This window comes from Culex pipiens, chromosome 1 (genome assembly GCF_016801865.2).
Source record: "Culex pipiens pallens isolate TS chromosome 1, TS_CPP_V2, whole genome shotgun sequence".
Taxonomy (NCBI): Eukaryota; Metazoa; Arthropoda; class Insecta; order Diptera; family Culicidae; genus Culex; species Culex pipiens.
The window spans coordinates 77,840,859-77,853,220 of NC_068937.1; the positions used below are offsets into that span (position 1 = coordinate 77,840,859).

The following is a 12,362-nucleotide window of genomic DNA, read 5'->3' on the forward strand; positions in this document are numbered from 1 at the left end:
CAGCATTAATTCGGAAGAAGTTTCAGCGCGTCGTAATGTAAACAAGTTCACTCTCACAGCAGTGTTACCAGCTTTGGTGTCTTCAGAAAAGTTGTAGGGAACACCATTCTGAGCAACTTTGCTGAAGGGCACAAAGCTCTATCTACAAACGGGAAGTTTCTAGAGCCATTTTAGTAATTTAGGTTTGGGTGTTTATGAAAAAATGAGTTTTTTGAATTTATCAACTCAGGCTTATGTCGTAGCGAGTTGGCGTCTTCTAGACATTTGAAGAGCTTATCAAAACACACATTTATCTTCCAAGAGAGCGAAAATCGGACCTTTTAAACGAAAGTTATAGCCAAAATACGACGAAAAAGACGCCATTTTGAAATGTGAATAACTCGAAAAGGTGGTGGAGTTTGACCTCGCTCTTAGAAGCATCTGAAAGTACACATTCTAGAGTATATTTGCTGAAAATATCTGGGAGGTCTTTTTTGTTTAACTCATTTAATCTTAATTTGAAAATGAGCATTTTTAAATCGTTTTTTGCCCATAACTTTTGATAGAATTGGCCAAAATTCGTTTTTCAAGAACGAAAATGTTCATTTTAACAAGCTCTACATTTGTCTAGAAAGGTTCAAAAATGTACAAAATGATCTAGTGGTTGTAAAAGAAGAAACAAGTTTTTACTGAAATATTTCAGGAATCAACAATATAATTAAATTTATTCCTGAAATATTTCAGTAAAAACTTGTTTCTTCTTTTACAACCACTAGATCATTTTGCACATTTTTGAGCCCTTCCAGACAATTGTAGAGCTTGTCAAAATGAACATTTTCGTTCTTGAAAAACGAATTTTGGCCAATTCTATCAAAAGTTATGGGCAAAAAACGATTTAAAAATGCTCATTTTCTAATTAAGATTAAATGAGTTAAACAAAAAAGACCTCCGAGATATTTTCAGCAAATATACTCTAGAATGTGTACTTTCAGATGCTTCTAAGAGCGAGGTCAAACTCCACCACCTTTTCGAGTTATTCACATTTCAAAATGGCGTCTTTTTTGTCGTATTTTGGCTATAACTTTCGTTTAAAAGGTCAGATTTTCGCTCTCTTGGAAGATCAATGTGTGTTTTGATAAGCTTTTCAAATGTCTAGAAGACACCAACTCACTACGACATAAGCCTGAGTTGATAAATTCAAAAAACTCATTTTTTCATAAACACCCAAACCTAAATAACAAAAATGGCTCTAGAAACTTCCCGTTTGAAGATAGAGCTTTGTGCCCTTCAGCAAAGTTGCTCAGAATGGTGTTCCCTACAACTTTTCTGAAGACACCAAAGCGCTATCTCGTCATCCCGCCAAAATAAAAATTCTGAACCACCCTAAAATTTGGACCACCCTAATGTCCACCATACCAAAAGATGTCCCTATTGACCCTGATCATTTGTCCCGAAGACACCAAAGCTCTAAATCTTAACGTGTGGCCGCTATCAATTTTGTCACGCTAGATTTCGGTTTCGGACCACTGTGCAATGTCACCGCCAATCGCAACCTGCCTTTCCCGGAACTTGAAGAGCACGGACAGCAAAGGTGAAAGCAAGTCGGGTCGCTTGAGCAGCATCGAATTAAGCGAAACTCCGTCGACCTTCGCCGCCGCATCCCAAATGAGGCGAACTTTCCCGGGTTTACTCGGGTTGATCACCAGGCCAAGTGGCAGATACCAGGTTCGGCGTGGGTCAAAACGCTGCAGCTCCTCTGGTGTAGCTTTGTGAGCAAAACCCTTGTGCTGAAAATCTGCTATCTGCTTCCGAACGTTGTCGTACAGCACGGGGTCCCTCAGCAAACGTTTTTCTAGACACTTCATCCGTTTTTCAGCCATCGCTCTATTGTCAGGAAACTCGATGTAGTCGTGCCTCCAGAGAAGTCCAGTTTCAAACCGGCCGCTTGCCGTCCGCTTGGTGGTCTCTATTAGCATTTTTATTACTCGTTGCTCGTCGGGACCAACGGCACCAGGTGCAGCTATAACGCCTAGACTTTCAACAGCGAAGAAGCTTCGCACGTACTCGTGGAGTTCGTCGCCGGTCGGGCTTCCGTGGATGTGCATCTGCCGGTGTAGGAAGGGCGCCTCACGCCCCGGGAAAGCTCCGTAAACTGCCCAGCCAAGACGGGTTTTCGTGGCGATTGGTTCGCCTTCTCTGCCTTCACGTAGCTTCAAGGGGGCCATCAGGTGTAAGTTGTTCAGCCCGATTAGTACACCAGGAACCGCGGACATCAGGTTTTGTACAGGAAGACTTCGCAAGTAATCGTACTTGGCCGCCATCGCCTCGAAATTCATCGACTGGTCTGGCAATCCCAATCCTTCGACGGTGTAAACTGCTTTCGCTTTAAGTCGATTTAAGTTGTTGACCCCGGAAATTTCCAGATCTACCAGTTGTGTGTTCGAGATGTTTTTCTTGATGCCACCGGTCCAGTGGATACAGAGAGAGGAATCTTCTACTGCAATTCCCAGCTTGTTCGCAATCGATCTCTCCACAAGGGTCACCGAAGATCCGTCATCCAAGACGGCAAACGTGTCAACCTGCCCCCGCGCTCCGTACAGCGTGACTGGCAAGATTCGGAATAGGGTCGTCGGATTTGGCTGGCGGTGAATCGTGACCGTGGCGTTCGTCGGCTCGGTACGTTGAGGTTCTACCGGTGGGTGATCGTAATGCAGAGGTCGATGGTATCTTTTTTGACAACCGTTCACCCCGCAGGCTTCAGCGTTGCACGGCCAACGGGAGTGCGGAGTCAAACAACGTCGACAAAGCTTTTTCGCTTTAACCACCTTCCAGCGATCATCCAAGCTCAGATCCTTGAATTGTATACAGTCCTTCGCAGAGTGACCTTCGACGCCGCAAGCCGGACACGCCTTATGGGTTTCGATCTTGTTGACAACGTTCAACCGCTCCTTTGGCTGGTCTCTACCTTCACCGTCGCTTGTCTCTTCTTGTTCAGCGTGCGCGTTGACAACTCTCGTGATCGCTGCAGCTGCTGCAGCTCCCGGTCATACCAGTTGTCCGAGGATTCAGGTAGGCTATTGGCGTTGTTCTGCTGCTGATTTAGCATCTCGTTGAACTGGTTGATCAAGTCCTCTTGAAATTCGTCAAAGCGCTTCTGGTGGTTTTGGTTTTCGGCCAGGACACGATCCTTCTCTCTAATCAGCTCCAGACTTTCCTGCTCTGCACGTTGCAGTTGGTGTTTCAGCTTTTGTTCTCGTTCGCGTTGTACACGGAGAAAAAAGAGTTCCCAAAATCGTGAACAACCGTTCATGAAATTCAGAACCACGAACAAAGTGTTCAAATTCCATGGTACGATTTTGAAAAACGTACCATGAAATTTGAACACTTTGTTCGTGGTTCCCAATTGAACGCCCGACGGCCAGTTTCCCAAAACTGCCGCTAGGTGCGCCTTTGTTGTACGCTAAATCCCCCTGGTGTCATTTGCGTAGAACTAAATTTTATAAAATAGATGCCGCCACTATCACGTAAACACTGATCGTGCCAGGTAGTGACTTGAAACTTTAAAAAAAAAATTAAAAATATTAATTTTTCACTCTAATATTCAAACTAACGAAGGCAAAGTTAGTTATTATGTTACTAAAATCAGCTCCGTATATTTACATTACATTATATTAAAAAATATTTGATTCGGGATCAAATTTTGTTATTTTCCGTTTCGTACAGACATGCAATACAGAACGGTAGACCTTGTTTATGTTTTTGTTAACGTTTTTGCGATTCATTTTAAATTTTACTTTTTGTGGTGCAGCTGAACCTGTGTCCCCTCGAGTGCGTTGCAATAAATTCCGGGTTCGCCCTGCAACTAGTTCCGTCCGTTTATGGGCAAAAATTTTCGCGTCGGAAGCCGGAAGAATACCTGGAACTAAGAATGCCGCAAAGGCCGTGAAGTCGGCGTCGGACGGAGACGACCAGGTTCCGGGCTTTTTGGACTACCCGGCGTACATAAGTTCTGCATCGCGCTGGATGACGGAGAAGGCCCTGCCGGAGAATATCCAGCACCGGATGAATGCGTTGAAGCACTTTCAGAAGAAGCACCTCAAGGAGGGCAAGTTCTTCGAGTAGGTTTACGCGTTGGAGTGCAAAATTTAATACCATGAACTGTACCAGCCTCTGGAGGACCAGGAAGCCGGAAGCGGTCATTATCGGGAGCCGAAGTTGGTGATGGGTGAGGTCGAGTGGAAGGAAGAGTCCGAGGACAAGGTTGACGCCGAAGTGATGAAACGCTTCAAGCGGATGGCCTTCAAGTATAAGAATCAGTACTCGAAGATCATCAAGGACGACATTCCGGCGTTCTGGTTGACGGAGTTCTAGTATACTTGGACCGTGGTCGACATGTTCCAGCCGCACGACGTACCGGTTCTGGCCCACTTGACCAATGTGGACGTCATCGAGTTTCACTTTTTGCCCTACTTCCGTAACCGTCCTTACATAACAACACTTTATGCATTGCACCGTCGACCAAGATGATCCGTTCAACTTTGAGGGCCCGGAGATTTTCAAGTGCACTAGCTGCACGACCCAGTGAATCCCGTCTAAAAACGCGCTCAAATAGCGAGGGTCATCCGCACCTGACGAAGATGCTGCCGAACGCCTCGTTCTTCAACCCACTCAGGTGCAGGAGGACGAGAAGAACGTCGAAGACGAGACGCAGATGCTGATTACGTCGGACTTTGAGATTGGACACTTCCTGCGCGTCCGCATCATCCCGAAGGCCACCCTGTACTACAACGACGAGATGATAGACGAGGACGACGACGGCGAGGAGGATGAGGACGAGCGGACCGGAAATACCGCGGCGCCAAGAAAAATGACGGCCAAAATCCGGCCGAGTGCCAGCCAGACAATGAGGTGGATTGAATCGACGGAAAAAAACGCTTCGCTGCTTGTTCCTGTTCCATCGAAACCTTTTGAGATCTAGCCTCGCATTTTTTGGAAACGGCTTATGTACTCACCCACAACATTCAGTCTTCCAGAGAAGATTGCGATAAGATGAAAAAGAACGGGCCTCCGATTCCAACCTGAGTTGGCTAGAAGAAGCAAAAGGCCAAAGGACCGTACCATGTCCGGATCTCCTGGAACCGGTAACATTTTGTTCGCGTTGTTCAATCAAACGTCGGCAACGCAACGATCCAATGCATTTTCGGGAATTTAAAAATATATAGCAAATAACAACAGAATTTAAAAATATATAGCAAATCAGTGAAATAGGATACGAAAATGTCAGAAAAAGCAAAACTGCAAACCAGTAAAATAGCAAAATTACAAAAAAGTTAAATAAGGAAAAAACACAAAATAGCTATTAAATTTAAAAAATAGCAAGATAGCAAAATAGCCAAATAGCAAAATACGAAATTGAAAAAAGATCAAAATACTTACATAAAAAACAGTAAAACAGCCAAATAACATCCAGTAAAATAGCAAAATGGCAATGGCAAAAAAGAAAAAAAAAGCAAACTAGCAAAATAGCACAGTTAAAAAATAGCAGGTAACAAAATACAAAAAAATAGATAAATTTAACAAAAAAAAGGTGCAGGTGGTTATGTTCTACATGACCAATATGACAAAGAACTTTGTACAAAACTCTAAAAGTCATGCTATTTTTATTTATATTTTTTAATTCTTTGCCTATTTATTTAATCCTGAATAATTAATTCTAATTAAATTCATTCAAACAATGGCACCGGTAGAACCTTCCCTCAGGGCCATGACTACTCCGGGTGTGGCAAATCCTGTCAAAATGGCCATTTTCATCACCAGTATAAAAAACCATGAATTTTGATACCCATATTGCCCCAAGTCGAATGGTTAAATAAATGTCCCCCGGTAGAACCTTCCCTCAGGGCCATGGCCACTCCGAGTGTGGCCAATCCTGTCAAAATGGCCATTTTTATCACCAGTATCAAAAACCATGAATTTTGATACCCATATTGCCCCAAGTCGTATGGTTCGATAAATGTCCCCCCGGTAGAACCTTCCCCAAGACACTGGCCACTCCGGGTGTGGCCAATCCTGTCAAAATGGCGATTTTCATCACCAGTATCAAAAACCATGAATTTTGATACCCATATTGCCCCAAGTCGTATGGTTCGATAAATGTCCCCCCGGTAGAACCTTCCCTCAGGGCCATGGCCACTCCGGGTGTGGCCAATCCTGTCAAAATGGCCATTTTCATCACCAGTATAAAAAACCATGAATTTTGATACCCATATTGCCCAAAGTCGTATGGTTCGATAAATGTCCCCTGGTAGAACCTTCCCTCAGGGCCATGGCCACTCCGGGTGTGGCCAATCCTGTCAAAATAACCATTTTCATTACCAGTATCAAAAACCATGAATTTTGATACCCATATTGCCCCAAGTCGAATGGTTCAATAAATGTCCCCCGGTAGAACCTTCCCTCAGGGCCATGGCCACTCCGAGTGTGGCCAATCCTGTCAAAATGGCCATTTTTATCACCAGTATCAAAAACCATGAATTTTGATACCCATATTGCCCCAAGTCGTATGGTTCGATAAATGTCCCCCCGGTAGAACCTTCCCTCAGGGCCATGGCCACTCCGGGTGTGGCCAATCCTGTCAAAATGGCCATTTTCATCACCAGTATAAAAATCATGAATTTTGATACCCATATTGCCCAAAGTCGTATGGTTCGATAAATGTCCCCTGGTAGAACCTTCCCTCAGGGCCATGGCCACTCCGGGTGTGGCCAATCCTGTCAAAATAACCATTTTCATTACCAGTATCAAAAACCATGAATTTTGATACCCATATTGCCCCAAGTCGAATGGTTCAATAAATGTCCCCCGGTAGAACCTTCCCTCAGGGCCATGGCCACTCCGGGTGTGGCCAATCCTGTCAAAATGGCCATTTTTATCACCAGTATCAAAAACCATGAATTTTGATACCCATATTGCCCCAAGTCGTATGGTTCGATAAATGTCCCCCGGTAGAACCTTCCCTCAGGGCCATGGCCACTCCGGGTGTGGCCAATCCTGTCAAAATGGCCATTTTCATCACCAGTATCAAAACCATGAATTTTGATACCCATATTGCCCCAAGTCGTATGGTTCGATAAATGTATCCCCGGTAGAACCTTCCCCAAGACACTGGCCACTCCGGGTGTGGCCAATCCTGTCAAAATGGCGATTTTCATCACCAGTATCAAAAACCATGAATTTTGATACCCATATTGCCCCAAGTCGTATGGTTCGATAAATGTCCCCCGGTAGAACCTTCCCTCAGGGCCATGGCCACTCCGGGTGTGGCCAATCCTGTCAAAATGGCCATTTTTATCACCAGTATCAAAAACCATGAATTTTGATACCCATATTGCCCCAAGTCGTATGGTTCGATAAATGTATCCCCAGTAGAACCTTCCCCAAGACACTGGCCACTCCGGGTGTGGCCAATCCTGTCAAAATGGCGATTTTCATCACCAGTATCAAAAACCATGAATTTTGATACCCATATTGCCCCAAGTCGTATGATTCGATAAATGTCCCCCCGGTAGAACCTTCCCCAAGACACTGGCCACTCCGGGTGTGGCCAATCCTGTCAAAATGGCCATTTTCATCACCAGTATAAAAAACCATGAATTTTGATACCCATATTGCCCAAAGTCGTATGGTTCGATAAATGTCCCCCCGGTAGAACCTTCCCCAAGACACTGGCCACTACGAGTGTGGCCAATCCTGTCAAAATGGCCATTTTCATCACCAGTATAAAAAACCATGAATTTTGATACCCATATTGCCCAAAGTCGTATGGTTCGATAAATGTCTCCCCGGTAGAACCTTCCCCAAGACACTGGCCACTCCGGGTGTGGCCAATCCTGTCAAAATGGCCATTTTCATCACCAGTATCAAAAACCATGAATTTTGATACCCATATTGCCCCAAGTCGTATGGTTCGATAAATGTATCCCCGGTAGAACCTTCCCCAAGACACTGGCCACTCCGGGTGTGGCCAATCCTGTCAAAATGGCGATTTTCATCACCAGTATCAAAAACCATGAATTTTGATACCCATATTGCCCCAAGTCGTATGGTTCGATAAATGTATCCCCGGTAGAACCTTCCCCAAGACACTGGCCACTCCGGGTGTGGCCAATCCTGTCAAAATGGCGATTTTCATCACCAGTATAAAAAACCATGAATTTTGATACCCATATTGCCCAAAGTCGTATGGTTCGATAAATGTATCCCCGGTAGAACCTTCCCCAAGACACTGGCCACTCCGGGTGTGGCCAATCCTGTCAAAATGGCCATTTTCATCACCAGTATAAAAAACCATGAATTTTGATACCCATATTGCCCAAAGTCGTATGGTTCGATAAATGTCCCCCCGGTAGAACCTTCCCCAAGACACTGGCCACTCCGGGTGTGGCCAATCCTGTCAAAATGGCCATTTTCATCACCAGTATCAAAAACCATGAATTTTGATACCCATATTGCCCCAAGTCGTATGGTTCGATAAATGTATCCCCGGTAGAACCTTCCCCAAGACACTGGCCACTCCGGGTGTGGCCAATCCTGTCAAAATGGCCATTTTCATCACCAGTATCAAAAACCATGAATTTTGATACCCATATTGCCCCAAGTCGTATGGTTCGATAAATGTCCCCCCGGTAGAACCTTCCCCAAGACACTGGCCACTCCGGGTGTGGCCAATCCTGTCAAAATGGCCATTTTCATCACCAGTATAAAAAACCATGAATTTTGATACCCATATTGCCCAAAGTCGTATGGTTCGATAAATGTCCCCCCGGTAGAACCTTCCCCAAGACACTGGCCACTCCGGGTGTGGCCAATCCTGTCAAAATGGCCATTTTCATCACCAGTATAAAAAACCATGAATTTTGATACCCATATTGCCCAAAGTCGTATGGTTCGATAAATGTCCCCTGGTAGAACCTTCCCTCAGGGCCATGGCCACTCCGGGTGTGGCCAATCCTGTCAAAATAACCATTTTCATTACCAGTATCAAAAACCATGAATTTTGATACCCATATTGCCCCAAGTCGAATGGTTCAATAAATGTCCCCCGGTAGAACCTTCCCTCAGGGCCATGGCCACTCCGGGTGTGGCCAATCCTGTCAAAATGGCCATTTTTATCACCAGTATCAAAAACCATGAATTTTGATACCCATATTGCCCCAAGTCGTATGGTTCGATAAATGTCCCCCGGTAGAACCTTCCCTCAGGGCCATGGCCACTCCGGGTGTGGCCAATCCTGTCAAAATGGCCATTTTCATCACCAGTATCAAAAACCATGAATTTTGATACCCATATTGCCCCAAGTCGTATGGTTCGATAAATGTATCCCCGGTAGAACCTTCCCCAAGACACTGGCCACTCCGGGTGTGGCCAATCCTGTCAAAATGGCGATTTTCATCACCAGTATCAAAAACCATGAATTTTGACACCCATATTGCCCCAAGTCGTATGGTTCGATAAATGTCCCCCGGTAGAACCTTCCCTCAGGGCCATGGCCACTCCGGGTGTGGCCAATCCTGTCAAAATGGCCATTTTTATCACCAGTATCAAAAACCATGAATTTTGATACCCATATTGCCCCAAGTCGTATGGTTCGATAAATGTCCCCCCGGTAGAACCTTCCCCAAGACACTGGCCACTCCGGGTATGGCTAATCCTGTCAAAATGGCCATTTTCATTACCAGTATCAAAAACCATGAATTTTGATACCCATATTGCCCAAAGTCGTATGGTTCGATAAATGTCCCCCCGGTAGAACCTTCCCTCAGGGCCATGGCCAATCCTGTCAAAATGGCCATTTTCATCACCAGTATAAAAAACCATGAATTTTGATACCCATATTGCCCAAAGTCGTATGGTTCGATAAATGTCCCCTGGTAGAACCTTCCCTCAGGGCCATGGCCACTCCGGGTGTGGCCAATATCCTACCAGTTTGGTCCCAACCCCATTGCCTTGAATGATTCTGGTTTCCGAGTGACCGTTCTATTCCTCCCAAGTTGGTGCACAACCTGTGTCTTTCAATGTGTGTATGTGTGTGTGAGCAATAAAATTACCACCGTCGATCCGTCTCTGACGGATTTTCGGTCAAAACTAACTGTTCAGAGGCTATCTGTTAGCTTATATAGTCCGCATGAAATGTGGCAACATGGTGCAAATTTTGCCTCGTCTCCTGCTTTCTTGGAACTGTCACGCGAGAATGTTGCACCATTGTTGCCACATTTCATGCGGACTATATAAGCTATTTTTATGGAAATTACATTGTCTATGAAAAAATACAACAACCTTTCCAGAGTGACCACATATAAAAGGAAATACTTAACTTTAAATACGAACAATTATTTAAAATTTTCACTTACATTATTTTTGGGAAAAACATGTATTTATTCATAATTTTAAAAAGTGTATCATAATTTTAAGCATGAACAATGTTTTACTGCGGGCGTCAATAATTAGAGTTCACGTGCGGTGATACGACCGCAAGATAATGGTCGCATGACAGCCGCAAGACAACCGCAGAACAAATTTTTGGCTGTTGTCAAAGGTTGCCTGGAGTTTTGAGCTGACTTTTTGGAAAATATTGAAAACAAACCAAGTTGACAGCCAAATCAACCAGAATTTCAGTTCAACTTGCTGATTTTTACACTGCGGTAATAAGGCGGCAATAATCTCCTGTCACTCACAGCGAAGGAGAAACGCAATAAGCAATATTAAAATCGATCAATTTACCCTTTCAATTTACCGATTATTACCACGTTTCAATAAGATTCCGCTTAAAAATTATAAATAAATTGATTAAATACCATCAAATTCAAATTGAGATACAGTGGACTCTCTCGTTGTCGATATTGAAGGGACCGTCGAGAGCAGAAGTTATGAAATTATAGAACAAAACATCAAAGCAATCTATTTGAAAGGACTGAAAGATTTATTGACAGCTGGAGTAATATTGATATCGAGAAGATCGACAACGAGAAAGTCCACTGTATCTCTAAATCGACACCGATAGACACGGAGATATTTTCAGAAAATGTAGTTGAAAGTGTGTACTTTCATGTGCATTGTTCGGTTTTGCACTTACAATTCGTTATAACTCCTCAATAAAGGCTCACAACATTTTGCTGTCTTGGCCAAAGATGTGTAATTTTATGTCATAAACAACTCTTCAGAACATAGTAGGCCGCTAAAATGCTAACATTTTAAGTTATCACAAAAAAGTGCTTTTTTTACCATTTTTGCAAAAATGACGTAGTAGATTAAGAGCTACAAATTTGGCGCCTTTGACAAACTTTCATGAAATTTTCTCCTCTACAACTTTGCGCAATACACCAAAGCCCTACAACGTCATCCAACAGAGTTAGTTTTTGGTTGACACCCTGGAAGGTCGTCACCCTGTATGTCAATAACTTTAAAAGATAGCCCTTATCAAGTACAACAACTCTTCCGAAGACACCATTTGGCTAGGAGGTCAAATAAAGGAGTAATCAATTTATTCAAATGCCCTGAGGGAAGGTTTTACCGGGGGGATATTTATCGAACCATATAAATTGGGGCAATATGGGTATCAAAATTCATGGTTTTTGATACTGGTAATGAAAATGGACATTTTGGCAGGATTGGCCTCAACCGAAGTGGCCATGGCCCTGGGGAAGGTTCTACCGGGGACATTTATCGAACCATACGACTTGGGACGGTACCAAAAACCATGAATTTTGATACCCATATTGTCCTAGTCGTATGGTTCGATAAATGTCCCCCCGGTAGAACCTTCCCTCAGGGCCATGGCCACTCCGGGTGTGGCCAATCCTGTCAAAATGGCCATTTTCATTACCAGTATCAAAAACCATGAATTTTGATACCCATATTGCCCCAAGTCGTATGGTTCGATAAATGTCCCCCCGGTAGAACCTTCCCTCAGGGCCATGGCCACTCCGGGTGTGGCCAATCCTGTCAAAATGGCCATTTTCATCACCAGTATCAAAAACCATGAATTTTGATACCCATATTGCCCCATGTCGTATGGTTCGATAAATGTCCCCCCGGTAGAACCTTCCCTCAAGGCCATGGCCACTCCGGGTGTGGCCAATCCTGTCAAAATGGCGATTTTCATCACCAGTATCAAAAACCATGAATTTTGATACCCATATTGCCCCATGTCGTATGGTTCGATAAATGTCCCCCCGGTAGAACCTTCCCTCAGGGCCATGGCCACTCCGGGTGTGGCCAATCCTATCAAAATGGCCATTTTCATCACCAGTATCAAAAACCAAGAATTTTGATACCCATTAGGGTGGCTTGAAGTTGTATGGGAAAATTTCAAAATGGACTAATTC

At 44.1% G+C, this 12,362-nt stretch overlaps 1 pseudogene; it reads left to right on the forward strand.

Annotated features, from left to right (window-relative positions):
* The first annotated feature begins 3,633 nt into the window (after positions 1-3,633).
* Positions 3,634-5,397, forward strand: LOC120427209 (nucleosome assembly protein 1-like 1; annotated as a pseudogene).
* Positions 5,398-12,362: the final 6,965 nt, after the last annotated feature.